At 45.7% G+C, this 26,181-nt stretch overlaps 2 pseudogenes; both read right to left on the bottom strand.

Moving 5' to 3' along the window:
- Window positions 1-7,499: 7,499 nt before the first annotated feature.
- On the bottom strand, window positions 7,500-10,822 carry LOC115326015 (annotated as a pseudogene).
- A 9,933-nt stretch (window positions 10,823-20,755) lies between these two features.
- LOC115326014 lies at window positions 20,756-25,525 on the bottom strand (annotated as a pseudogene).
- Window positions 25,526-26,181: the final 656 nt, after the last annotated feature.

A 26,181-nucleotide genomic window follows, 5' to 3' on the forward strand; every position in this document is an offset into this window, starting at 1 on the left:
GGCAGCAGTATTTTTTACGGACCTAGTGACTGCATCAACGTAAAAGGATTGGTCACCAATATGTAAGCGGTTATACTTGAGTTGAAATCTGCAATTTTTTTTACTTTGCAAATTCCAGAAGAATTTTGCGTTCACTTCGCATTTTAGGTGAAAAATCCTCGCTAAGTGAGAATGGAGTGTTCTTTAGCCTCGATCCAAGGGACAAAATATCTTGTTTCTGCTTAAATGATGAGAATTTCGCAATGAGAGCCCTGTTACGATTCGCTCTGAAAGCTCCCAGCCTGTGCGCACGTTCCAAGCACGGAGAATTAATTTCAACTCCTAGAACTTCCTGGCAAAGGGAGACAACTTTAGCCTCCGAGGCGGTCCAGGTTTCGCCAGGGGAGTCAGTTATTCCATAAAAAATCAAATTCGACCTCCTTGATTGACTTTCGAGGTTATCACACTGCGAGGATAGGCTCTTAATTTGCGCGGCCATATGGCTCATAGAGATGTTAAGGTGATCCATATCAACCCGCAACTGTGGTAGCGAAGCCAAATTGACTTCGACAGTCGTAAGTCTGTTCGTTAATTCTCCTATCTTTTCGTCCAGTGAATTCTGGTTATTTTTTATTGTCTTTAACTCATTAAGAAATTCCGTTTGACCCGCCTGTAGTTGAGGAAGAATAGCCAGACCCTGCAACATAAGCTGTTCCTGAGCTTCCGTGAGGGGACCCGGGTTAGATTCATCGTCCCCAGCAAGCAATAGTAACAACTTGGCACAATCAAACAAAACACACTGCTTGGGCACAGCAGCAGGACAAGGCATCTATCATCAGATCGAAACATAGAGACGTTGTATTTACTAACCTGCATAGACAGAAGAAGTGGATTAAGTGACATCCTGTTGGCGGCCCTGCCACTGTGCCCACTGAAGACGTCTCTATCTTGGCCCCGTCTGCAGTGTCACTTTGGCTCTGAGCGGCTTCCATGTTTGCAGTGTCACTTGGGCTCAGAGTGACTTCCATGTTATCGTGCACCATCGGTTGTTTCCACTGTATTATATTCAGCATGGTTGAAACAGGCACAAAACAAAAAGAGCAGTGTTAAACACGTCAGCAAACTGGCCAAGCCTGAGACGAAGGGCTCTTAAGTATGTAGTTCAAGTATTATACCTGTTGTTTAAAAAGCTGTGCAAGAAACTTGACATTGATAGCCGAGTGTAAAATCATCGCAAAACCGCCCCCTAAGCAAAAAAAAAAGAAAAAACGCAACACAGAAAGTGAAAAACAAGACGTGAGAACTCCTGAATAACTTTTTTTTTTTTTTTTTTGAGGGGGGGGGGGGGGGGGAGAGGGGGCAACAAGCACATGCTACCTGTATGTGCTGGATGCCTGGGTTTTTTTTATTTTTTGCGGCTATGTTATTTGCTGCAGTGCTCGATGCCCACAGCACGAGCTCACAAATGATATAATATTAATAATAGTCTTTATTTGCACAGTTGTGATACTCACTCGGGAGACGGGGGGGGGGGGGGGGGGGGGGGGTAAACACGCGCCTCCGTTAAAACGCTGTTCGCAAAAACGTGTTTCCACGAAATACCGGGGGAATAAGAAAGTCAGTATTCTATCGGCAGTTGTCACACGATTTCAGACACCCAATGGGAGGCCAATGACGGTAGAAATTCGGGAAATTATTCTCCCGGCTGCGGGGAGAATAGATGCTTCCTTATTTCAATCATCAGTTGATTTAACGGCAGCGTTACTGCGGAATCTTTTCCAAAACTTCAGAGAAAATGCTAGCCAGAAAGCTGTTCGAAATCAGCGCTGGCTACGGGTGATTGACCCGTTCAGCCGGGCCTCTGGGGCGCGCGAATTGCGGCGTGAAAAAGAAGCAGAGCTTCGGGGAGGCGAAGTCAGACCCGTAAACGTTTCGTTGAAAGTCGAAAGCCTGTGTTGTCTGTTTGTCTTCAATGTCCCTCTTTCGTTATCGTAAATTAAAACGTAGTGTCTAAAGTACCGTCCGACGGCACTCTTGCAGGGCGTTCAAGTGCCGTTCGACGGTACTCCACTCACGCGTTCAATTGCCGTCCGAAGGTCTCGTATAAAGCGAGTTCTCAAAACGAAATTTTCGAAGCGGAGTGTAGCTTAGTGGTAAGGTGTTTGTCTCAGAAGAAAGCGATCCCGGGTTCGATCCCCAGTACGGGCTTACTTTTTTGTTTTTTTCGAACATTTTAGTTTGCCAAAGTGTTTTCCGATATTTACTTTTTTTTTTTTTTTTTTTTTTTTTTATTATTAACACAGGAAAAAACGAATGTTGTCGCCGAAATTTCGCTGAACGAAATGGTATGGGACTTCGTTTCCGGAGGGGCATGGGGTACAGCGGGGCTTGGTTTGCCGGCTGGACGCCGCGAATCGGCGTATATATATGCGACGGGGCCAAATGGGTCAATAGTTTTGTAACTAGCAGCCGCATACTGTCGCCGCGAAGCGGCGTCATCGCAAGCCGGGGGGGGGGGGGGGGGGGGGTGCTAACGAGCTCCCCAGTGATGCACGCGCCGTCCGACTCTCTTTCGGACGGCACTTGTAGGCGCGATTGGAGTGCCGTCGGACGGCACTGCAGACACAGCCAAATTAAAAACAAACATGCTCAACTATCCACACGCCCAACGAGTTTACGGCCAGGGTTGCCATGTAGTTTCTAGCTCAAACCGTCAAACGCCAGAAGGTGTAGCCCAAAAGTAGCCGATTGCAAGATATTTATGTAGCCCAAAAGTAGCCATATTCTGCACAGCCCAACATATCGTGGGCTGGAATGTGCGAGCTCAATTCCAAGGCACTGCGTCTGCATATCTGCGGTTTAAGAGCAGCTTGCAAGACCTACGACATCTTGAAATGCATTGAATGTTTTATTTCAGACAGACAAGTACAAGAAATATTTCACACGCGTTTTTAGTTACCTAGTTATGAAGCACTCGCTTATGTTGTGCTTACTCGCCTCATACATGACTTCCGTGTTAAAACGGGCAAAAACTTCTTCAGTAGGGTTGATGTACTTACAGCACTCGTTCTTCCCAAGGAAAGCAAACTTTACATAGAGAACGTTTTGAAAAGTTGGAAGGGACATCTTGTTTCTTAGATGTGACTTTGTGAGGGACACATGACTGAATACTCTTTCCACGGCGGCATTCGACATGGGCAGTGTCGGGAGCGCGATGGCAAGCTCGGAGAGCAGCGGAAACAGGGCTGCCCCTGCGCATCGATCTTGGCTTTGCTCGGGATATTTATTGTTCCAAATCTCATGTCTTCTGTTATGGCTCACTGTGTTTTAAGAAACTTCCATGTTTCGCGGAAAAGCTTCCATTGTTATATCCGGTACAGCACGCTTTATCAGGCGACATCAAATTCTGGAGTATGTTTTGGGTTGAATTTAGTATCATTTTTCCTCGGATGAGGTGCCTCCTGTAGGAGGATGGTGGGAAACTCGAGAAAATAAGAGACTTCAGTAGGAAGCAGAAAGAACTCGGGAGCCTAAAATACGCCTCAATCAATTAATACAAAAGCGATGTCGTCGCAGCTGAATCTAGGTCACGGTAGCTCACGCCCACGAATCTTCACGCAGAAAATTCCTGAAAGCGGAAATCCAGAAAAGGTGGTTTGTCGCTTTGTGTCCATTCTGAAGTGTCTTTTGTACATGTACTCTAAACCAAGCAAAAAAAAAAAGTGCCGCGTTAGGATTTGAAATAGCCCAAAAATAGCCACATAGCCAACCACCAAACTTCGACGCCAAATGCATGACAAAGTAGCCCAATTTGGCTATTAATAGCCCAACCTGGCAACCCTAATTTACGCTTTCTTGATTTCCCGCCACTACCAGCCACGTTTATTCGAGAAGCTGCAATTGGCAACATATCAACGTGTGCGCCCAATCGAAGCGTTACCGGTAAAACGCATCGCGTGTAAGTTCATCATCGGCCTATGCGGTATGAAGGCGCGAACATAGCCAATACATGGAATCAAAAGTCAAAATCAGTACCACGTGAGAACACTTACCCAAGTCGCATATCTTCCCGTGCATGTTGGGACAGTGGTCACAATAATCGCACTTAATCTTCAAAGGGCCGAGGACCATGTAGCGCAGGCAGTCGCATTGTGCCTCGTTGCAACGGCCACGAGTCACACCAAACAAATCTTTGTTGGTGAAAGCCATCGCTAAACGCGCTAAACATACGCTATACGCGGCGAAACGTTCAGACTCAAGAACAGAGAGGCTGTGTACTAAAATCCATTCGATCTCTTTCTAGAGTTAAGGTTTTGTGCCCTTGCGTTCGAAAACTTACCCGCGTCCAGCGTTTCTCTATACGAGTTGTTGCGTGATATGGTCTGCCGGAATAATGGGAGTAGCTCGGGTATATTCGTGAGTTTGGGACAGGGTGGCCAGATGCGTCCGAGCGAATAAGCAAATAGTCGTCCCCAACCAAGCCCCAAAAAAGCGGCGTGACCTTCGTGAAGAAGCCCAAAACTAGCGGAAGTTCAATAAATGTGCATATTCTTGAAAATAGTTTATTAATAATAAAATGAGAAAGAGAATTGGCTCAAATACGAAGGCGAACTCGCTGAAATACGAAGTCAGCGTGCCATGCCGACAGATAGTGGCATGGCACGCTGAGCAACATGCCAGCTTGAGCTCCAGTTCTTGTATCGTTCTTGGAGGCGACGACTTGGTGAAGCCCGTGGTAGTCAAACATGCACTGGAAAGTGGCCGAGAGTTCCTCACGTGTTTTTCTGTTGCCATGTGCTGAACGAGGTCGGCATGATGAGCGCGTATCTCGCACTTGCACTCTGTTTTTTTTTTTATCGTCTCCGGTGACTGGTCGCAGGCAGTAGTTAAGCAGTGTTTCCTTTTCCCACTTTTTACAATATCTTTTGCCATACTTCGACAGCTTCGAAGCCATTTTGCGCAAAATACAATGGCAACTAGACACGACGACCGCGATTGCCGACAGGCAAGATGGGCAAGGCGCCAAAAATTTGTGAAGGGATAGTAATTGTTTTGTACTTTGTGACGGACGGTAGCTTCCGCCACCTAACCGCGGCGCCCAACGGTCATGATGTTTTTCGCGTTTTTGACGACAAACGCACTGTCAATGAGCATGTCCAGCGATAAAATAACAATATTTGCGGGAAAAACGCGAATAAGCCCAAAAAAACGCGACAGGCGACTGGAAAAATCGACCTGCGACTCGGTGAAAATAGAAGCCCTAATCTGCTGATAATAAGCGGAACTGACCATCCTGGTTGTGTTACACACACTGCCGCCTGCCAAGACGGAATTTCGCCATTTGACGACTAGCTGGCACCACATTCACACACACACTGCCGCCCGCCAAGACGGAATTTCGCCATTTGACGGCTAGCTGACGCCACTTTCACGTTTTTCTGTATTGAGGGTGATTCCTTTAGTTGGGCAGCACTCAAAGCTGCTCGTAGGCGTTCTTTATGTTCGCTATCGTTCGCGCCCCACACCATCACATCATCTACGTAGACCCTGAGACCCGGAAAGCCGTCAGAAACCTGAGAGATGGCCTTTTGGTAGAGTTGCGGTGCTAATGCCAGACCAAATGGCATGCGGAGAAACCGGTACCACCCGAAGGGGGTGCTAATCGTGCAAAGGCGCGATCTGTCGTTGTCAATCGGAATCTGGTAGACGCCAGAATTCGCGTCTAGTCTTAAAAACACTCGGGCATTCGTTAGTTCTCCTTCGATGTCCTCGCGTTTGGGCATCTCAAAGTGCCCCCGTCTTAGGCAGTCATTGAGTTGCGAGGATTCATGCAAATTTTTAGGCAGCCGTTATTTTTTCGAACGAGGACCAAGGGGCTCACCCATTCAGTTGGTTCGTCAATCCTCGCAATGATGCCTGCCGCTGTCATCCTCTCTAGTTATTCTTTTAACGGCCGCTTAAGCAGGTGAGGCACACGGCGTGGAAGCTGAACAACCGAGCGGGAACCCTCTTGGTGGACGATCCTGTAGGCCTTCGAAAAATACCCCAGACTACGGAACAGTTCTGGATAGTCCTTCATGACACGCTCTCTGAGAGGCGTCGATTTTGACTGAACTTTTGACGTCACTGCAGATACGTCGGCAATTCGCTGGACAAGGGCGAACTGTTCGCTTGCCGCAAGCCCCAGAAGAGCGTGTCTCTTCTTCACTCGAAAGAATTCCATGTCAACTGTCTTATCTTGATGAGTCACAGGTAAGACAAATGTGCCAGCGTGTTTGATAGCATCGCCATTGTAGCTTCGCAACGTCACTTTGCTCTCTTTCAGTTTGACTTGAATACTGCAGTCGCTCACCCAGCTCAAGGGGGAAGTAAGTTAACTTGGGAGCCGGTGTCCACCTTCAACTTTAGCTTTTTATCGCCAACGTTCGCCTCAATCAAGCACTCTGGTCCAGCCTTCTTGTCTGCCACTTCCAAAACTTCAAACTCGTCGCCGTCCGAAGGGCTTTCCGTTTCTTTGGGAACACCGTCAATTACTTCGACTTGCAGATCACCGCAAAGTGATTTTTTCTTTCACAGTTTCGAGGCTGTTGGCCGTAGGCGAGGCATTTTTTTGTTGTATGTTGCCTTTTGCATCGCACGTATTCTCTGCCCTTTGGTACTTTGACTTTACTGACCGTTTCTACCGTCTTCTCTGAATCGTGGTGCGCCGCCATTTACGCAGCCTGTGCAAGCTTTATGGCGTTTTCCATGGTGAGCGGGTGCTCCCTCAGCAGTCGTTCTCAAAGCTTGCCATCTGCTGTGCCATACACAATCTGGGGCCCTAATCTGGACACTTGGCGAAAAAGTCTGCGAGAAATCTGACTGCTGTGATTGGCCAACGCTGCACTTGACATTGGCGCCGGCCAATCCGAGCCGCCGGACTTCTTGCCAACGTTTTTGCCAAGTGTCCAGATTAGGGCCTCTGGTCACGGATCACCGAGTCCCGCAGCGAACAAAAGATGCAAGACTGTGCCTTAACCTGTAGGTCACGTAGGAAGCTTTGATTCCTTAGAGCAGAGAATTAGCTCTGATTCCTCAGAAACGCCGAAATTCAAGATAATAAACGAACAGGATACTTAAGCATTATGAGAAACCCGAGACTGGGGAAAAAAAGGGACACGGGCGAAAAGCAGGCAGACGCGGACATCGTTTAACCAGCTGGCCTGCGCCCTAACCATCGCTATACACTCTTAAAAAAAGGTCATTATACATACCAACCATAGGTTAGTAACTGCTGGTCACACATGTTACCAACCTCTTAGTAACTGCAGTTAGTAACGGGAGTGTTAGTAACAGTTACTAACCAAAGAGGCTAGTAACGGGAACTGATCTCATCCGCGAAACCCAGTAGGAACTACTTGCTTAACGCATATAGTACTCTAAAAACTAGGGCTCGCATTCTTTAGCAAGCCATCAGCATGAAAAAAACAGCACAACATAATTAGTTCTTGAACGTTTATTCAGCACGCATTCAACACTGAACACTTATTCAGCGCATATATACTAGACATCATTCAACATCCTTCAAAATGTTCTCAATGGCAGAAATTGCCCGTATCACCGATAGTGTCTGCGGTGCGCTTGGAAGTCCGCAGAAGTGCTCGAGGATCGCCAATGTGTTCTTGTTCTGGCTTGAGTGCTTGATGTTGAAGATCCAATAAATCTCCATGACGGTTGTGACACCAGCTATAATGTCGACGATCTCCACGTTCAGGCCTTCAGACACGGCAAATATATCTTTGGCCTCGTGTGCCTTTGAGCCCTCAAAACGAAGGGCAGGGCAGATGTCCTTTAACATTTGCATTTATGAAAATCAGCCCAGTTACGACGGCCTAGACCGCGAAAAAGTGAAGAGGTTATTCCTTACCGGTCCTTTTAGAAATCTCGGCTGTTCCTTTAACAGCATGAATAATAACTGTAACATGCCAACTGCAAAGCAATCTGTTGCAAGAAAATTTTAACTACGACGAACAGCATGGTTACAGCATTGTTACAGCAATACTAGGCAATCCAAGGATGAGGTTTTTAACTAGACACTTCCTGGCATCTCTTTCCAGTTTTTCGAGGTCTGCTTACAGCTCGTGCACTGTCTCCTTCGCGCAGCGGCGAGACTTCGCCAGGTAGAGGCATCTCTCCCCGTACTTGTTAATGAATGCCAGCAACTTTGATTCCCAATCAACGCCTGTGATGGCAATGAACTCCTGGTGCAGCTAAAATTATGGGAATAGCATTTGTATGGAATTGCTGCCCAGGAAAACAGAATACTGTTATAGCAATACAATTTAATTAGAAACGGACTTTATAGCATTCGTGTAAAGAGTTAATTAAGAAAGTTATAAAATCTTGTGCGCATACATTGTATGTGGAAGCATTACAAGTACTAGTCTCATGCTCTGCTCACCATTTCAGCGTTTGCTAAGGCTGGGCACTTTTTCAGTTTATTACCTGTTGATGGCTGCGTCCCCATAATCCATTTTCTTCTCGAACAGCGAGTCTTTTTCATAGAATCTCCGAGCTTCCGTAGGTCAGGAGAACGTCGTTTCATCTCCCTCGTCATGAAGTCAACATGTCCGTTAATGACGGATTCGTCGAGCTCGACATCTGTGTCTAGTGGGACATTCGCAGTCTATCGGGAAAGAAACACCACCAATAACATCAAGAAGCTTTTGTACTATCTGGCACTGATTTGCGCACTGAACTTTAGGTGACACCCTATACTTTGTTTTGATTATAATAAAACGTCATTAAAATATTTCTTAAGCCGTACACAATCAAAATGAGGCCAGTGCATGCTGCAATGTTGCCATCCCGCTTTATAAATACTTGCTTTCTTATAATAAGCCTATTGTATACCCGCAATGTAAAGCCCTTATAAGATATACTTTCAAAACAAACGTCTCTGGGCCTTGTAGCGAATAAGGCTGCGCCTGGTCCAAGCAGATGACAAATTTTTAAATGCTCTGAAGTGCTGAGATTGTGACTCACCTTACGACACTGTCTTTTAGTAGCCGCACTGTCCTTAACATTTTTTCGCTTGCCAAATTTCTCCCTTGTTGCTTGTACAGGAGGCACTGTGTCCAGAGTCTTTCCCACATTTCCCAACTTATACTGAAAAGACACTTTCCATGAGTCCTGTAGATAAATATTTCCCCTTGTTAAAATTCTGTGGTAACACCAAGTTCAGCACTATGGCTAAAGTGCACGCTGCACAGAAAGGCAATCTAGGACAAAAACAGGCATATTTACATGTGTTTCCTTACAGTACCTGCTGCGTAACTGTAACTGTGTTTGTGCTCACCCAGCCGGTGCCAATTGTGTCCCTTAGCACGGGATACTCCTACACGAGGGCCTTTGCAGCCGTCTCGTAAAGTCCTTTTGGATAGCTGTGGGCATACCAAAAACTCAGACTCTATTAAACGAGAGGCATAAGAATGCAGGCGTGCACTTACCAGTTGATTGTCAGCAAATGGCCCGTTACTCAGGAAACTATCGTAGATCTCGTACGACTGGGCACTTTCCCCAGTTCAGCATTGTCAATGGCATCGTTGACATCCAATGGTACAGGAGGCAGCCTGTAATCACTTTTATTAGAAGCAGGCTGCTGACCGTCAGGCAGGCTGCTGCCGGGAACCATTCTCACCATCTCTCCCTCATTTGTGCTGAAAACAGAATAGATGCAGGAGCCGGTGCCACACCAGATTTGACTGTGCCCCATGTTTGCAACTCACCCACTTACCTGCGTTTGAGTGGCAAGTTTCCTTCGTCGCCGGTACTGTCATCACCAATAAGCCTAATTCTGTCCCCATGAGAAAAAATGTGGTCATCTGACGTGTCCACATATGCATAAAATCGAGGATTGTAGACCTGAAAGGAATGCCGATATTTAGGGCCTCGCATATTTAACGTGATTAGCGATAGAGCCCATTAAACAATACACTAGGCGGGATATAACTAGCTATTTTAACCAAGGGCTCGTATCTGTAACCCATTGCAAGGTCCATAAAACGTTGGGTCCTATACTCCACCTCATGAACGTCTGCAGTACTGGCGAAGCCACTGGCGCGAGAGCGTATAGTTGTGTAAGATGCATTGTTTGTACAGGCACCCGCGCATAGAACGCGCTTTCTAAAGCAACGCATTCGCGCCCGTGCCTTCGTCAGCACTCAAGACGTTTCGTTTCATCTAATGTGCGAGCGAAGGCAATGCTAGACGCGCGAGCCCTGCGCTCTGTGTGTTCCTTTTTTACACGCAGGCTCGTGCAGTTCATGCATTTCTCGAAGCTACACGCTTGCACTTATATCTTCGCCTTTGCTCGCACATGACATGAAACGAAGTATAGCACCCGATGTTGAGAGCACGCGCTCACGGGAAAATACAAAGAAATAGTAGGAAACAAAATGCGCCCGTAGCGCAGGTAAAGCTACGAGCTCGAGCCGAAAGACGCTCCCTCACACTTTCAAAAGACTCAATCACGCGCTCCAAAGGAGCAAGTCCCTCGTCTACGCGATAGATTCGCGTATTTCATCACTAAAACGACGCCGTCGAAACTTTTGATCACAATGGTGAACAGCGTTCGATTTCGTGCTCTCCGTTTTCGCAACAAACGTTTGACACCAAAACTCGTTTATTCAAGCTAATCTGGAAAAAAGGGAGAACTTACCTCCATCCGGCCGGACAGCACAGCATCGCATAGATCTGTCGGCATCAAGGCACATACCACATCCGCTTTGTCTTGACCGTTGACATAAATAATTTTCTTACGGTCTTTCCACGTCACTAAACATTGGATTGGCGGCGACGACATGGCTGCCGAACACGTCTGCCCGCAAAAAACTAAAGAAAACGGGTGTGAGAACTCCACAGCACAGAGGACGGATCGCCCCTTTTGATGCCACGTGCTACGCGCGGCGCGAGCGGATCCGAGTTACTCCGGCCAGCTCCCTCTGGTCATGCCACGTGGCAACGCAGCTATAGCAACGTTCGACGCGAGTTAAGTTTCGAACGCCAGGGTACAAAACTTTTACTCCGGCGTGGGATCGAGTAAATTTCGAACCCGACCCTAGAGAATAGGAGAATAAGGATGCATGGATAGATGAATGCTGACGCTACCCCTTATAACGGGCAGCACTTAGCGCGACATAATAAGAAACAGCGCAAAAGGGACAGAACAGCAAGGCAAAGTGATCCCAAGGGAGAGCAACGAGGCAAAGGAACAATATTCCCACAATTCTTAGGGCGTGCGCCGGGGTACTTAAGGGAAATGGCAAAACATCTATTACAACTGGCTTTACTTTACTGGAATTAGATTTGACAACATTTTTTGCCAAGAATTCTTGAAGTGAGATTACAAAGGATTTATACAGTGGTACTATAATGTTTTAAAGTGCTTTGCGATTCCAACAAAATGGACTGTTTAGACCCTACTCACCCAGCCGAACTCAAAATCCAGTTTGTTTCCGTGACCGTGCTTTGTCGTCTCCCGTAACACGTTGGGAAGCGACCGAGCTAATGCTTCGCCAAGGGCATGGTACTCCCCCCATATTATTGCACAGTTGGAGCTTTCAGTCAAATGGTTCTCACTGAAAATATCAGTTTTTTTGTGCGAGACAATTATAATTTGCTACGACTGTCAACAGCTTATTTCACTACTGTCAGTAATTAATGTTTACTTACTCCAAGAAAACAATGACTTCATATCTCAGTTATGCTTTCGGGTCTTACTCGACGTTGCAGGTCCACAAAAAAAAAAGAATGAATCAAGGTACGCCGAGATTGTCGGGAGGTTAGGTTGTCCCACTGCTGGCAACGTTTTTTACGGCTTTTTTCTCGTCCAGCTGAAGAGTAAAATATATTACAATCTATACTTCTGTAGGTCTATGCAGCTGGGCCATAAAATAATGATATATGTATTAGTGAGGACAGACATGGGCTTCCACAAGGAAAATAAAAATAAAAGTCTGTGCCCAGAAACACTTTCTTGAAGTGAAGTTACGTTGTATCACGGTTCTCCCCAGAAATGTTTGAGAGGTGGACATCTGACAATCTGGTAGGGGGGGGGGGGGGGGGGGGGTCTCAAACCCCTTTATTAGAGGAGTGAGGAGGGGACAGTCTATAAGGTGAACAGTATTTGAGAGGTGGCAGTCTAAGCGAGGCTCAGACTTCTGAGCCTCGCTCGTTTTCGCCGTTGCTTCGACGGATGTGATAAGTCACTCTAGAGTGACTAGCTCACTCCGGGGCCCCATGGCGTCGCGCCATTGTGAAAGAGCGAAGGTTTTGAAAGAGTAAATGCACAAGTAAAGGAGAGCTACGCGTGGAGTCTGAAGTCGGAGGAGCGAAGGAAGCGCAAGCGGTAGGAAAGAGCGCGAGAGAGAAGATTGGCGAGGCAGTTCATTCAAGATTTGGCTGCCAAAAATAAAAACAATGCTTTTTTGTATATTGGTTTATTTTACTCTGATATACAATATCTCACCTCAAAGATCAATTACAAGTGGCAGAGCTTTTCAACAGGCATCAAACCATCGTATCACTGTCTTTAGGGTAGCTGTGTGTAAAATCGGGTCAAGCAGCGCAGGTCACCCTCATGTGCGTAGACATACGAAGACCAAGGAAGCAAAAAACCATGTTTCGTAACAACTGTCTCATGACGTGTTCCCCGCAAAATAAAGCAGTTCAGTCCAGGGTCATAGCGCCGCAACACCATAACATGGCGGAGAAAGAAAGTCGTGTCCAAATAGCAAACAATAGTGGTGATCGTTAGGAACCCAGTGCCACCAAAAACAGCTCGAGTCATCATCACATCATTCAGTGTGACCACCACATTCTCAGACACTACAGATTCCAACGAGGAACCGATGGAACCAACTGCAGAAGGTGGCAAACCTGCTTGCACAAATGCATCAGTCAAGGAATAGGGTACACCACTAGTGCAGTCACTGCCAGCGTCAAGAAAACCATGTTTAGCATCACCATTACCATATCACATGGAATAAGACAAACTTATTTGAAAAAACTCACTCGCTGAGAATGAAACAATCCTAAAGTTGAAAAGTTTCTTTGACTTGGGGAGTGCATTTTTGCCCTCACATCGCATGATCCAGTGATGGTGGCCAGGCCCATGCTTCTTTATGTGCTCGACGATGTGCAGCAGCATTTGCAACTTTGCCATAACGGCTCTTTCTTCGTAGCAACTCAAATATAGCCTCTGGTGCTCAATGATAGTTGCCTCAAGGTAACCCAATGCCTCAACACTGAGTACTAAAGAAAGTATCAGCTGAGTGATATTAAAAATAATGATCACGCATTTGAATGTCGGCCCTAACTGCTTGACAGACACAATGGAGTCCAACATCAATGGCAGGTGCAGCATTAAAATTGCAGTCGCACTTGCAGATGACACCAAATTCAGTGTAGCATCAAATAAACGTGGATAATCGCTGGAACTGACCAATGAGTTGAACTGAAAGTTGCTCAAACAATCGTTCGGCTGCCTTCTACTAAAATTGCGAAGGTGATAGATTTGGTGATGCAAAAGCAAAGAAATTTCTTTTAGAACAACACCTTCCAGCAGGACATGCATAGGGTCGAAGAGCAGGTCCTCGGTCAATGAAAAGCCTTTGATGCGAGCTAAAACAGAGGGTCCCTTGATACCACAAGAGGCTGAGATCTCCTTGCGCTCCGATACATTTTTTGTCGTCAACAAATTCAAGACGTGTCTTTCGATCTCATTGTCAGTTCTCAGCGGATATTCAGCATGTAAGAAAGTGTAAAGAAAATTGCATGTGAGAGCATTGCAGCTGCGGCATGCGTGGCGAACATTCGGTGAAAAAGACTCCTTTTACAGGCAGCATTTTGTGACATGCAAGACTGTCACCCAGAAATGCGAGCAAGCATCCATATACCCTGATTTTTCCTTGCTCTACTTGAACCACTACTCCTTCAGATGACAGCTCATTCATGGTTGAAATCCTGAAGCAGTTCTATTTTTGCCTCTACGGCTTTTAGATCATTTAAATGTGCCACTGCAAGAAGAAATATCGAATTGAGTTGTGACCGCTTTGAAACAGGAATGTTGGCAAACATTATGTAAACAAGTGTTAGTTTTCCACATGTGCCCCTTTTCATTCCCGAAGGATTAGCAAGTTTCACGTTGTCACAATACAGTAGTAAGTACACCTACAGCATTTTCCTTTTCCTTCAATACTGTATGGCTTCTAAATCTTATGCCATCATTAAAATCTCTTAGAAAACCGTCATCTGAGTAAGAGAAAGGTTGCAGAAGATAGCTTGCTACCTCAGGGTGCTTAAGAAGGTTTTGCAGCTGTGGCCTCAGCTGTATGTAGTATGCCTTAGATCCATTTGAAAGGATTTTCTGGCAGGGCCTGACATATATACCACTCTGCTCATAGAGGCGTTTTCTCTCCCTGTCAATGCTCAGTTGTGAAGTATCTAGACCAACCCCTCTTGCAGGAAACATTTCAGACACTGCCTCCACAAAAGCATTAACAACATTTCTTGCACTCCTGTGCTTCCCTTCTAGCATTCTGCACAAGTCGGGAAGTCTTGCTTTATCAGTCATTACAGACGATCTGGATAGCTGAGTGCTGTAATCTCCACCGTCTGCTTCACAGTTCTCATTTGTAGGAGCATGAGGCTCAAGGACACTCGAGGCAGGTTTGTGACACTTATTACAGTGCTCTTTGTAACAGTACAAAGCTGTAAAAGTTGCCTTGCAGGTAGTACATCTGTACTCCTTGACCCCAGGGTGAACCTCCTTCATGTGTTCCACAAAATGGTTGAAGTAGGTCGTAACAAAGTCACAGCGCTTGCACACATGTGGTGCCTGTAGCCTGGCTTCATCTGATGAGTGGGCTGAAGCGGGTAAAGTTAGAATTGGAATATCTGGTGTCTCCTGGCACATCGTTGCACAAAATATTGTGGCAGCTTCTACCATTGGCTATGAGGGGGAACTGCTACGACTTGTATAGGGTCAGTTGGTATTTCACATACTGAACCAAACAAGGATGCGACTGATGCAGATTCGTGCACTGTTGTGGCCCTTTCTGATTGGTGCGTCGAGTGCTCTGCAAGGAATACATAAACAGCCAGGTTATGCGTGATCTTTTGAAACACTTCATTGCTAAACAAGAGCAAACGAAATATGAAGAGGATCAAAGCTAAGATGAAGAATGCTATAAAGGGCTTAAGGTAGTTGTCTCAGAGTAGCACCCACTCTTTCACCAAGGCTTGGCTTCTTGGGACACTGAAGCCAAGTCTCTTGGTCTAATGTCAGCTGCTGCTCTGAGGCTTACCGGACTCTTTTTATCATTAATGTTTATGCATGTAAAGTTGAAGTAAGCAATATAGAAAAAATTCAGAATAATTGCTGCACTACTCCTTTCTGCCTCAATTTCAAATGTTTACTTGAGTGTGCACATACTACATGGCATCATGTTTATCTGCATTGTATACTTTTTAAAGCCTGCAACTGTGTCCAGTGCTTCACACACTGTTCATACTTTGTTACAAAATGTATGCGAATCAGCTTTCGCTCAGTGTCAATCCATTCCTGGGATGTTTGTCCAACGTCTGCGTCAAGATGTGAGGCGTCCCCAAACTACACATCAAACAGCTGTCCCACAGATGGCTAAGGAGCAATAACGCGAAAAACATTCAGAAATGATGTATATGTGATGAGCTCAGACACACGACTGTTTTAAGAAGAAAATTTAGGACAACCGTGATTGTAAAAGAATCTCCAGTTGGGCAAGTTGGTACATCATTAGATTAAAAAGCGCCAGACAACAAAGAAGAATGCAAGAATTGGACAGGACGATGCGCTACTTTCAACTGAATTTTCATTTGGAAAAACGAACATAGATACACTTGCAAGCAAACCCTTCGCTCATAAGCAAACTTCTCGCGAGATAAATTCTCGTGAGAAGGAAATGGATATAAGCAAATGGAATTTATCTTGCGAAAAGTTGGTTTATGAACGAAAGGTTTGCCTGGAAGCGTATATATGTTAATTTTGCCGATTAAAAATTCAGCTAAAAGCAGCGCATCGTCCTCTCCAACTCTTCCCTTTGCCTTTGTTGTGTGGCGCTTTTTCATCTAACAACCGTGATCATCCTACTTCCTAACACAAAGCACAAATAAAGTAGAAAGAAAGCACTGCTGGATGACCGATGAATGCTAACAACTGATAGCAACTCCTCACATACTAACCTGTGAGGACCCCACGTGACACAGGAGAATGCCCACACAAAATGCACCATCCAAGAGGTACCCTTTCATGACTGATGAGCTCCACAGTCCGCGCGAAGCCGCTGCACTCGCAATCTTTGCAGCGACCTCTCAGTACGCCCCAGATGTCCTCGGAGACGGTTGAACATGCCATGATGAATTGCAGAGATGCGACACCTGTAAGAAATGTTTGGTCATCTACCTTCTGAATAATGAGGCACAGCGACTAATTGCAGTGATTGACAGTAGCCGTTTGTGCCATGCTTCCGTTCGTTAGCGAGCGTGATTTCACTCTCATGACTCCCTTGTGTATAGTTCCTTCAGTGACAACCTTTGGTGATGTCGTTTAGTCACAACTTGAAACTCTTGACTTACTTCCCTTAACTTGTTTTGACTTATTTATTTCATTTTGCGACCAGACTTCAATGAGACCACGGAAGCTTATATTGCCTGAAAGGACTATAGAGCTCCCCGTTACGGGACTAAAGTTTGGTGGCCTTCGTTAGCTGCCTCCAGGTGCGAGCACAAATTTTCCCAAAAGGCTCAGACGCCAAAAAGGACTTTTGAAAAACCATATGTCGTCCTTCATAAACCTGGTCGGCTGGACGAACTAAAGGTGCTGCAATAATGAAGGTGAAACATTTCTCTACACTTTTTGTGATTTCTTGCTTATACATACCGATATTTGAAATTTGTTCAGATGTTGGTTGATAATTTTATCTCATATTTAAATAAAATGCAAATGCCCTGTCAAGATACCCCCCCCCCCCCCCCCCGCCCCCCAATCTCTGTCAAATATATTTTCCGGGTACGACCCTTGGCTCCATCAATACAGTGGGAACACACAATCTCGCTATCAAAGCTAGACACGCGGACAGTTACCGAGGCCTTCACCGTCCGACGTTCAGATTGCTCCGAAAAACCACGTACTCCACCGTTCGTGTTTACTTTGTTATAAGTACGGGCTGGAACCGATGTCGGGTCATTACGCGAGAATTAACATATGCACAAAGATGAGTATGTACAGAGAAAAGCTAAACAAGTCGATAAAACACTGGCGAGGCGTCGCGCATGAGCACGAAGACGGGCATCCAAAACAAAAAATCGTCAGAGAGCATGATATACAAAGAAAAAATAGAACTAAGTGGAGAGCATGCCGCACACCACAAACAAAAATGCACGTGCGGCCGCCCCTGGTGTGGGACCGAACTTAACGAATTTGAACCACGTGCACACTCCGCAGCGAAGGCCATAAACGCGAGGCTCTTGGCCTGCATGAACTCTCGCAAAGGTTAACTCTGCGCCAGAAGCTCCGGCTCCGCTTCCAGGTACGCGCGCTAGATAACCACCGCCGTGCTTTGCCTACGCATACTCACCCCAATTTCCCGAGGTACCGAAGTGACCAAAGACAGAAAGCTCGTTCTGGAGCCAGAGCTTCTTGCGCATTATAAATAGAGAAAAGCTTTGGTAAACGCTCACATTATTATTCATCGAAATGAAGATCTCCACTCTTTTGATTTGAAAGCCGCTCCTCGAGCTTTCCCACGCTAACGTCCCTTTGTTTCTGCCAAACCGTGGTGAAAGAAACAAAGCATACCGCGCGCCAGACCGATTTCTGCGCATGAGCGCTGCTGTTCCAGGCCTGGCTGCTAGTCGTCGAATTGCGGAAGGCAAGGGGCGCTACATGTGAGCTAAGCAAATTGCGAAACGATAGGCAGCCTTTCGGGAGTAAGTCACACACTGTGAAAATAGCAGCGAATAGAATCAAACCACCACAGTTTCTGCCACTGGGGTCGAGCGCACGCACAAGGAAGTCGACTTTGTTAAGCAAAACAGCAAAACGCATGAAGTTCATAGAAACGGTAGATACCAGCGGCGCCGCCACGGCGGGTCACTAGCGTTCATCCAAAGATTGGTTTCGGTTTGGCGCGCTTTACACAGGCGTCGGAGTTCGTGCCGCGTGAAACTTAGCGACCCGCCGTTTGACGCTTCGCGACTTAAGAATACATCAGACACATATCTCTTAGAGTCCCATGAGGTTGAGGGACAAATGCGGATTTCTACCAGAATACTCTTGGTCATGCCTTCAACGAAATCGCATGTTTCTTTTGAGCAGCCTGCATTCGTTAGCACGCATCAGTCAAACGGTAAAAGTGACAATCAGACTCGATGTTCCGAAGCGCAATTACATTCAGAGAACAGAAAAAAAAGGATTTTTTCTTTTTAGTTTGAGATAATACTTTTTAGCTGATTGGTTGTTAACGTTTTTATAACATAACCTGCAACAGAGCACTAACAACATGAGTAGTTGGTTTTGAGCAGTTTTGTGCGTCACCAGGCTATCACTATAGCACTTCTCAGAACTATTTCATAAAGCTCCACCCGTCGACGGCCTTACTGTCCGCCTATAATCGGGGGCTCAGTGTGTAAAGAAATATCGCGGGACATATTAGTTGTATCAGCACCTCGCGAGCCAGCGAATCATCACATGTGGGCAAATATGTCGCGACCCATATATCAAATGTTATTGAACGCCTCTTACGACGTCGTCAGAATACCATGAGCAACAATTAATGAAGCATTTTTATAAACATTGTGTGGCAGAGAAAGTCCTCAAGGCCGGGAAAACAGGCTTTTGATGGACCCGAAGTGAAACATTTAACTTCTGACGGACCATCAGCACACCTCTGATGGCCCAACAAGGTGCCTGACAGGCCGTCAGACAAATTCGATGGACCGCCAGGCACCATCAGGCGCTGTCAGAAAGATCTGACGGACCATCACAACACGTCTGATGGTCCATCAAGAATGTCCGTCAGACCATCAGGTGAGTCTCATGAACCATGAGACATATTTGATGGAACGTCAGGCGCCGTCAGCAGTTCTGATGGACCATTAGATCACGTCTGGTGGCCCACCAAAAACGTCCGACAGACCATTAGGTTCTGTCAGGAACTTCTGATGGACCATCAAAACGCATCTCGTGGTCCATCAGACTTTCTTTATGTTCCATCAGGAAGCCTGATCGACCATCAAAAAAGTCTGATGGACAATCAAGAAAGTCTGATGGTCCATTAAGAAAGTCTGATGGTCCATCTGGAAAGTCTAATGGTCCATCAGGAAAGTCTGATGGTCCATCAGGAAAGTCTGATGGTCTTTTCGATCGGGATACTATAGTCGGTTACAGGTCATGACGGTAAGAGAAGCTCCTTCGACAAGCGTGATGTGCCCGTTCCAAATCCCTCCGCAGTCGAAAGAATAGTTCACTGGAAATGCCCCTTGCTCCGCTTCAATGGATAGATATTGGCTACAGAGTGATGCCAACTTGTCTCCAACCCCCACTTTCCAAGAAAGCGACTTTTGTATTCATCGGAGAGGGAACCGATACCCGGAAAGTAGCCTTTGTATCCATCGGAGGGGGAACCTAACCCCCGAAAGTCGTATTTGTTTCCATCGGAGGGGGAAAACCCTCTCGTGGCTTCCGCAACGCTAAGTCAAAGTCGAAAGATAAGGCAAATATTTAAGGGAAGGCAAGACCCTCCTCCCGCGATGGCTGCAACGTCACGGAGACGATGGGACGCTATTGCATGTGGAGGTGGCAGAGGGATATATGAATCCTTTTGAGGGTCATTTGCCGCTACTTTCTTGACCTGTAACTTACTGTAGGCCTGAAAGCTAGTGACGCAAAGGTAATTAGATGCATCTTAATACCTTTGCTAGTATGTAGGCTTTACTACCTAGATGCCTATGGACACAACTGTCGCGTAGTAATATATCAGCAGAAAGGTCATCGTTTGCCGACCCCTTGTTCCACCCTCAAATATAAAATCTGACAAATTTAAGAATAATTGTAATAACAGTTCTTTATCGTGCCGGTTACTTAGCTGAAATGGCAACCACCCATCAGGGAAGATGATTGCGAGACTCTAATTTCGCTTAGCAGTGGCAGTGCACCAAACAACGAGGGACAAGTAACACGGGGCAGGCTTGCTTTTTAGTTTACCCTGTTTTTTAACGCTTCTCTCAGGCTGCGCTGTGTCAGGTATTCTGTTTTTGTACATCCTCATTTCGTAATATACCTGCATTGATCACATATTATCTGCGGAAGAATGTTTGTACTCATATCAATTACAATTGAATATTAAGAACTTTATTGAAAGAAAATAAGAAAGCAAACAGTCTAAGCCGGTAGCATGTCAGGGTGGCACATGTGTCTTCATGTTTTGAAAGTTGTGGGCAACCTGGCGATTCCAAGCGGTTGGCCCAGGCTGCCCCTCCGACAATCATAAGTGGCCATCTTGACCACGAGGGGGCCAAGGGCAACTGGCCACGCGAGCGGCGCTCCGCCGCTGATAAAAGGCCGTCGCAGCGGATGCGCGGGGGCTGTTGGGATCGCGGCGCAGGCGATAGCGCTCATTAAATGTTTACGTGTTGTTGAACCGGTGTGCTGTGTCATTCTCCGAGACGGGTAGCAGCAAGGGAAATCCCACAATGTTTAGAAGTCATAATCATGTAACGTTGTCACCAGTGCTGCAACCCTGGGCGTCACCCACAGTTGTTTGTATTTCATGCGTTGAACCTTCGTGCCTCTTTCTGGGTTCACTGCGGCGGTGGTCCTAAAGCAAGAAACGAAAAAGTCAAATTTTGGGTTTTTACGTGCCAAATCAACGGCGGGCATCTGGCACGCCGCAGCGAAGGACTGATGATTAATTTCGACCACTTGGGGCTCTTTTGACGTGCAACCGAAAGCTCGGTTACACGGCGCCTACTCTCGGATAAGCATCCGTCAAATAGACCGATCTCACCAGGAGTTGCGCGAAACTACCGCTGCCGCGGTGCATTCTGGTACCTGTAGTTCTCCTCAGTTATCCGGCCGTTTCAGCTCGCGTTGTATGCCCGGCGTTTGGGAGTTTTCGGGTTAGCACGAGATTTTTTTATCGGGTTTCTGCTCACGGTGTTCAATGGATGACTTCCCCTGTTGTGTGCCAGGCTGCTACAAAGCAGAACCAGACAAAAATGCATAGGATTCTATACCTTCGCGACCGGGTGTCTAAAAGCTGAGCCACTTTCAGGAGGTGCACACGACCACAACATCATATGAAAGGTCATAAACAGCGTAAAACAGATATTAGTGGTCGCTTTTTGTAAGGACAGCTAACATACTGACATATATGAGCATCTTTATTGAGTAGGACTAGCCTGGGACTTAGTTACCGAGTTGCGTGTTGTAATTACTACGGGTCATCTTTTCTTGAAAGGAAGGTGCCTTACCCCTTCTACTTAATGCTGCCTGCTGAAGTCAGCACGCACCAAGGAGCAGCCAATTTTAATCCATCGGTAATCAGTAGTTCGAGTTCGGCAAAAATTAAAATTAATTTTTTTTTATAATTTTATTTCTTATTTTTATCAGAATTTAGGAGCCTTACGGTCGTCATAAAGGCTCTCCTTTAACCGCTAGAATGCCGTTTTGTGGCTTGCCACAGGGCGTTATATATGACACAAAAGCGTGAAAGGTGATGGGTCAGTCCTCATCGCGACTCAGTAAATTACAAAATAATGAATAGACAGTTTCGTTCCTACCTCCGCATGAACTGCAAACGGAGTTTTGTCTTCTTGCGGTAAACGATGTGGAAGGCAAAGTGGGCAAAGAACACCAGCTTGAAGGCCTGGGACGGGCTGGACATGTGGACGACTGGCTGGCTGTCGCTGCATATCGTGAACGACTTGGCTGTCAGAAAGCTACCTCCTGAATGAAGTGTGTTATAATTTAGCAATGCCTACTTGTCTGCTAGGATCATTTGCAACTCTACCTTTTTCACAAATGAAAGGAGAGCCTGGCATCGTCCCCCAAGTCATCGTCACACGCAGTGTCCTGGTATGGAGGAGGTTTTTCACACATACATAAGTACTTTGGATTTCTTTTTCAGAAGAAGCTTTTTGGGGCATAAAAGACATGCAAAATGCCGATTGGCGTTACATTTCCGATACTAAAAATAATCGCCTGTTTAATTGTTCATGCTGTGGCACCAAGTTTTGACTAGATATTTTTGAAATATTGAATTTTTTATAGTGCGTAGGCTTTGAGAGAATGTTTAATTTTGTTTACCTTCAATGCAAACAGATATTCTCAGCGTAAAAAAGAAACCTTCTGTAGCAGACAAGACGTTTACCCGTACATGAGAATATTCATTTCAACACTGTAGTCATGTGTGCACGTTAAATCACAAGGCAACCTGCTAGGAATGCTGAGAAGAAATAGGGTTGCAAAGCCTTGTTTGCAATGGTTACCTCGGTTACTTTATAGAAGAGGTCCTTGTCTTCTTCCAAGATGGCCAGCAGTAATAGAGGAGCACCTTCATATTCGACTGCTCTAGACTTCTTACTAATTTTGGCGGCTTCAATTTCTTGCAAGCATACCCTCACGCTTGATTTTTTTTTCACTTCACTATGAGCATACCGAAAAACCTGCTGGCCAACAGTCTTCAGTCGCTCGTCAAAGGTTTGGGTGACGTTGGAGCCAATCAATGTATTTGCATGGGAACGGAGATGGTTCTCTTGAAACAAAAATGGATCGACAGTTTTGCTTCACGTCGAGGACACTCCTGGACGTGTGGATGAATTCTCGTTCTGATGGATACGTCTAAGACATGAGCCGCACCACCAGCGACTCCTTTGGTGAAGCCGCCCTGAACTCTGTTTGCATCACAGCATTTTTCTTTCTTTCGCGTTTCAGCCGCTTTGTCAGCCAAGAACTCGGGCTGCCAAGCCACGCATCCATAAGAGTCCCTCTGCAGTTTTGGGTTTTTGACATTGATGTCTTCTTCATCATCTGCTGTTTTTCGTCTCCTATGCTCACCGCTCTGCCTCTTTTTATTGTTGGTGCAGTTCTCAGGCTTCCATAAAAGCGTCTCGAGGTCAGTGGCGATCACTGTACCCTTTAAAGTGTCTTTAAACGTTTTCTGGTATCGGTTCATGACTTCATTAGCAATTGCCCGCGAGACTGCGCCCTGGCTATGCGTTGAAGGTGAGTACCCTGTCGCTTAAAGCCTTTACCATGTCGTTCAAGTCACGTTTTATCGGGCGTCTTGGCTTTTCATAATCTTGCATGAGCTGAGACGGAAACGCGTCCCATGGGATGACAGAGGTCTTGAGGAGCATACTTGTAGAAACCTCAGCATGATTTGCTGAAACGGGAACTGGGGGGCAGGAGAGGCAGCTGATCGAAACTCAGAAGACTCAACACCGCATTCACGCGGGTTTTGTACATTCAGATGCAAGGTTTCTTTGTCCAAACGCTGCAGCCAGGTGGAGACATGTTGTTCAAAATCCACTGCACCCCTCTGGGACATAAAATCAAACGCAATCTAGTAAGCCATGCTTGAGCACAACAACAGGATTCTTGCTGTAGGCAAGTTTGTACTGCACTAACGGCGTACGCTCAAGGAGAGTTTCGAGCTTCATGCACTCGTAATGACTGTCGTATTTTACAACATTAAAGCAGTGCATAGCGGGCTCATATGATGTTTGGACTGTTCTTACAAGGAGTGGTCTTCATATTTGGAAAGAATAAGCTTGATTTGTCCAAAAAAACAAGCACCCAATTCGTTCGACGCATTATGACTAGCATTAACCCCATTCACACCCCATTCGTTCGACGCATTACTACTAGCACTGGACTCGTAGACAGGCGGCTTTGTGTCAAGTGGCTGTTAGCCACATTACAAGTCACAGTCATTTCGTACATAACTATATGTATAAAAGATGTTTGTGGAAGACCATCAGAAGTGAAACAGCAAAATGGAAAGCTTGAAATGAAGTTTCATTCTAAGCCATTTACCTGAAAATGTCTCTTATAATGTTACCAGTTCCTCATCCTTTCAAAATCTCGTTATTATTGTGCAGACTGTGTTCAGGCCAACCTCAAGGAGCTTTTTTCAGATCCCTTTTCAACGGGACCTCAAATTCCATCACTAGCGTCAAGAATGAGGAGTTTGAAAGAAGATACAACAATATTCACTCCTTAGCAAACAGCTCGCATTGCCTTTCGAGCCTTGAAAGCTATGTACAAGCTGCAAGAAATATTTTATGCAGTCGGAACATCATAAGAAACAAGAGTTTTCAACGTACAATGTAGCCCCTACATTGTGTAATGTTTGATACAATAATATTTTCAGCAAGTCTCCTGAGAGGAGCTACTGGCATGGAAACAATTTATGACAAAATATTAAGGCGGACATGTACGTTCCAGTGCAGGTGTGATTGGCGTAGTGAACAATCAATGTTTAGGGGCAATGAAAAGCCAAAAAACAATCTATAACCAGACAAACTGATTTAGTGTGTCATATTAGCACTATTGTAACAAGTTAGAGGTCGGACAGAATCTAGAGCGTACTGCAGTTTCCGAGGCAAGAACTGGAAATATTGAGAGCGGTTCTGTCAGGGTGATGCATGGTCATAAGTGTCTCATGTCGTTCTTTTGCTGTGATCAGGAGCCGCTCCCGGTAGCGTGCAGGGTCAATGGATGTACTGGACGTAGTAGCCAGCCACTGTTGATTTTTGGCAAGCGATTTCTCAGTCTCCCGATAGACGATCCGGTGCTCTTGAATGTTTTTAGAAGATTTCTGACGAAGCGTTTATAACTCTTTCTCTGAGCACGCCAATGCGAGGTGGAGAAGCTTCACCGAACTCCACTTGTGCAAGGCAGTGAAACTTGATGCAAGTGGCTCCGTCATAAGCATTAGTCTCCGAAAGTTCTCAAGCATAATGGCTTGCATGTGGTGTCATATCCGCCCTCTCCTTCCTGGTGTCAGAATCATGCCGTTAATGCCGTGAAAGCTACGCTTACTCGTTTAAGCTCTCTCGCAACACTCGTTTCCTGTTTGTAAAATTAGTACAGTAAAGGCTACACTCGAGAAGGTTTGGCCACCAAAAAGGTCCCAATGACGTCAGTGCAAGCTATCTATAGGATTCGATCTCTAATTGGAATCTACCTATCTCTGAGTAAATATTGCACGCTGAAATTCACCATAAACTAAGTATTTTTTCTACAACCTCTCTGGCTTCCAATTAGGGTATTTGCGTTGCTTTGTCTCATTTCCATCGTAAGCTTGATTGTTTGCCTTTTATAAACTAAATATATTTGTTAGCAGAAAGGGCATTGAGAGACCAGTGTAAAATCGGTCAAGTTTACCTGCAAACGACACAGCTTTTTGTTGCGTTGCTGAACGTGAGTGTTCGGTTGCGTTGTGTCAAGCTTGTCTCGCATCTTGTGGATTTTCACAGCTGCTGTAGATGCTCTCCTTCTCATATTTCTGAGTTTGTTGTAGAGTTGCTCACTCCAAGCCCGCTGTATTGACTCAAATGCCAAGAACTTCAACGCTGTTGACTTTTCTTACCATACAGACTATTTGAGCTAAGTTAATAGTTTACCTCTCCATCCTCATATGATTGGTGTCTGAGGTGAGAATATTTCTTCAGCAGCAAGTTCACAGAACGCGTGCTAGAGGCGTTGCGATGGATACCTTCAAATTAAAGTCAGTTTTAGTACATCCACATTCTGTTTGTCAATAGGGCCTTAACAGAATATGCTAGTTTGGATTCTTTCAACACCAAAGTTATTCCATCAGCTTGGGCACGCATGCTGCAGAATGTATGTATTGTCCTCTGAGATTGAATTTGTCAAAAATGTCTTATAACCAGACAGGACAAGGGAACGCATCTCTAGATGCGCGGCAGATGAGAGATATCAAGAACAGGCTGCATTACAATTCTATACTATGAAGGAATTAGTACAAAGAACCGAAATGATCTTTTGCACAAAACCGCTATCATTAAATGTGCAAGCAATCCCTAGAGGCAACAATTAAGTACACCCAATAACCCAGGAATTATAGGAGGGGGTAGGCTGGTTGTTACGTAAAT

This window comes from Ixodes scapularis, unplaced genomic scaffold (genome assembly GCF_016920785.2).
Source record: "Ixodes scapularis isolate PalLabHiFi unplaced genomic scaffold, ASM1692078v2 PGA_scaffold2__306_contigs__length_199485367, whole genome shotgun sequence".
NCBI lineage: Eukaryota > Metazoa > Arthropoda > Arachnida > Ixodida > Ixodidae > Ixodes > Ixodes scapularis.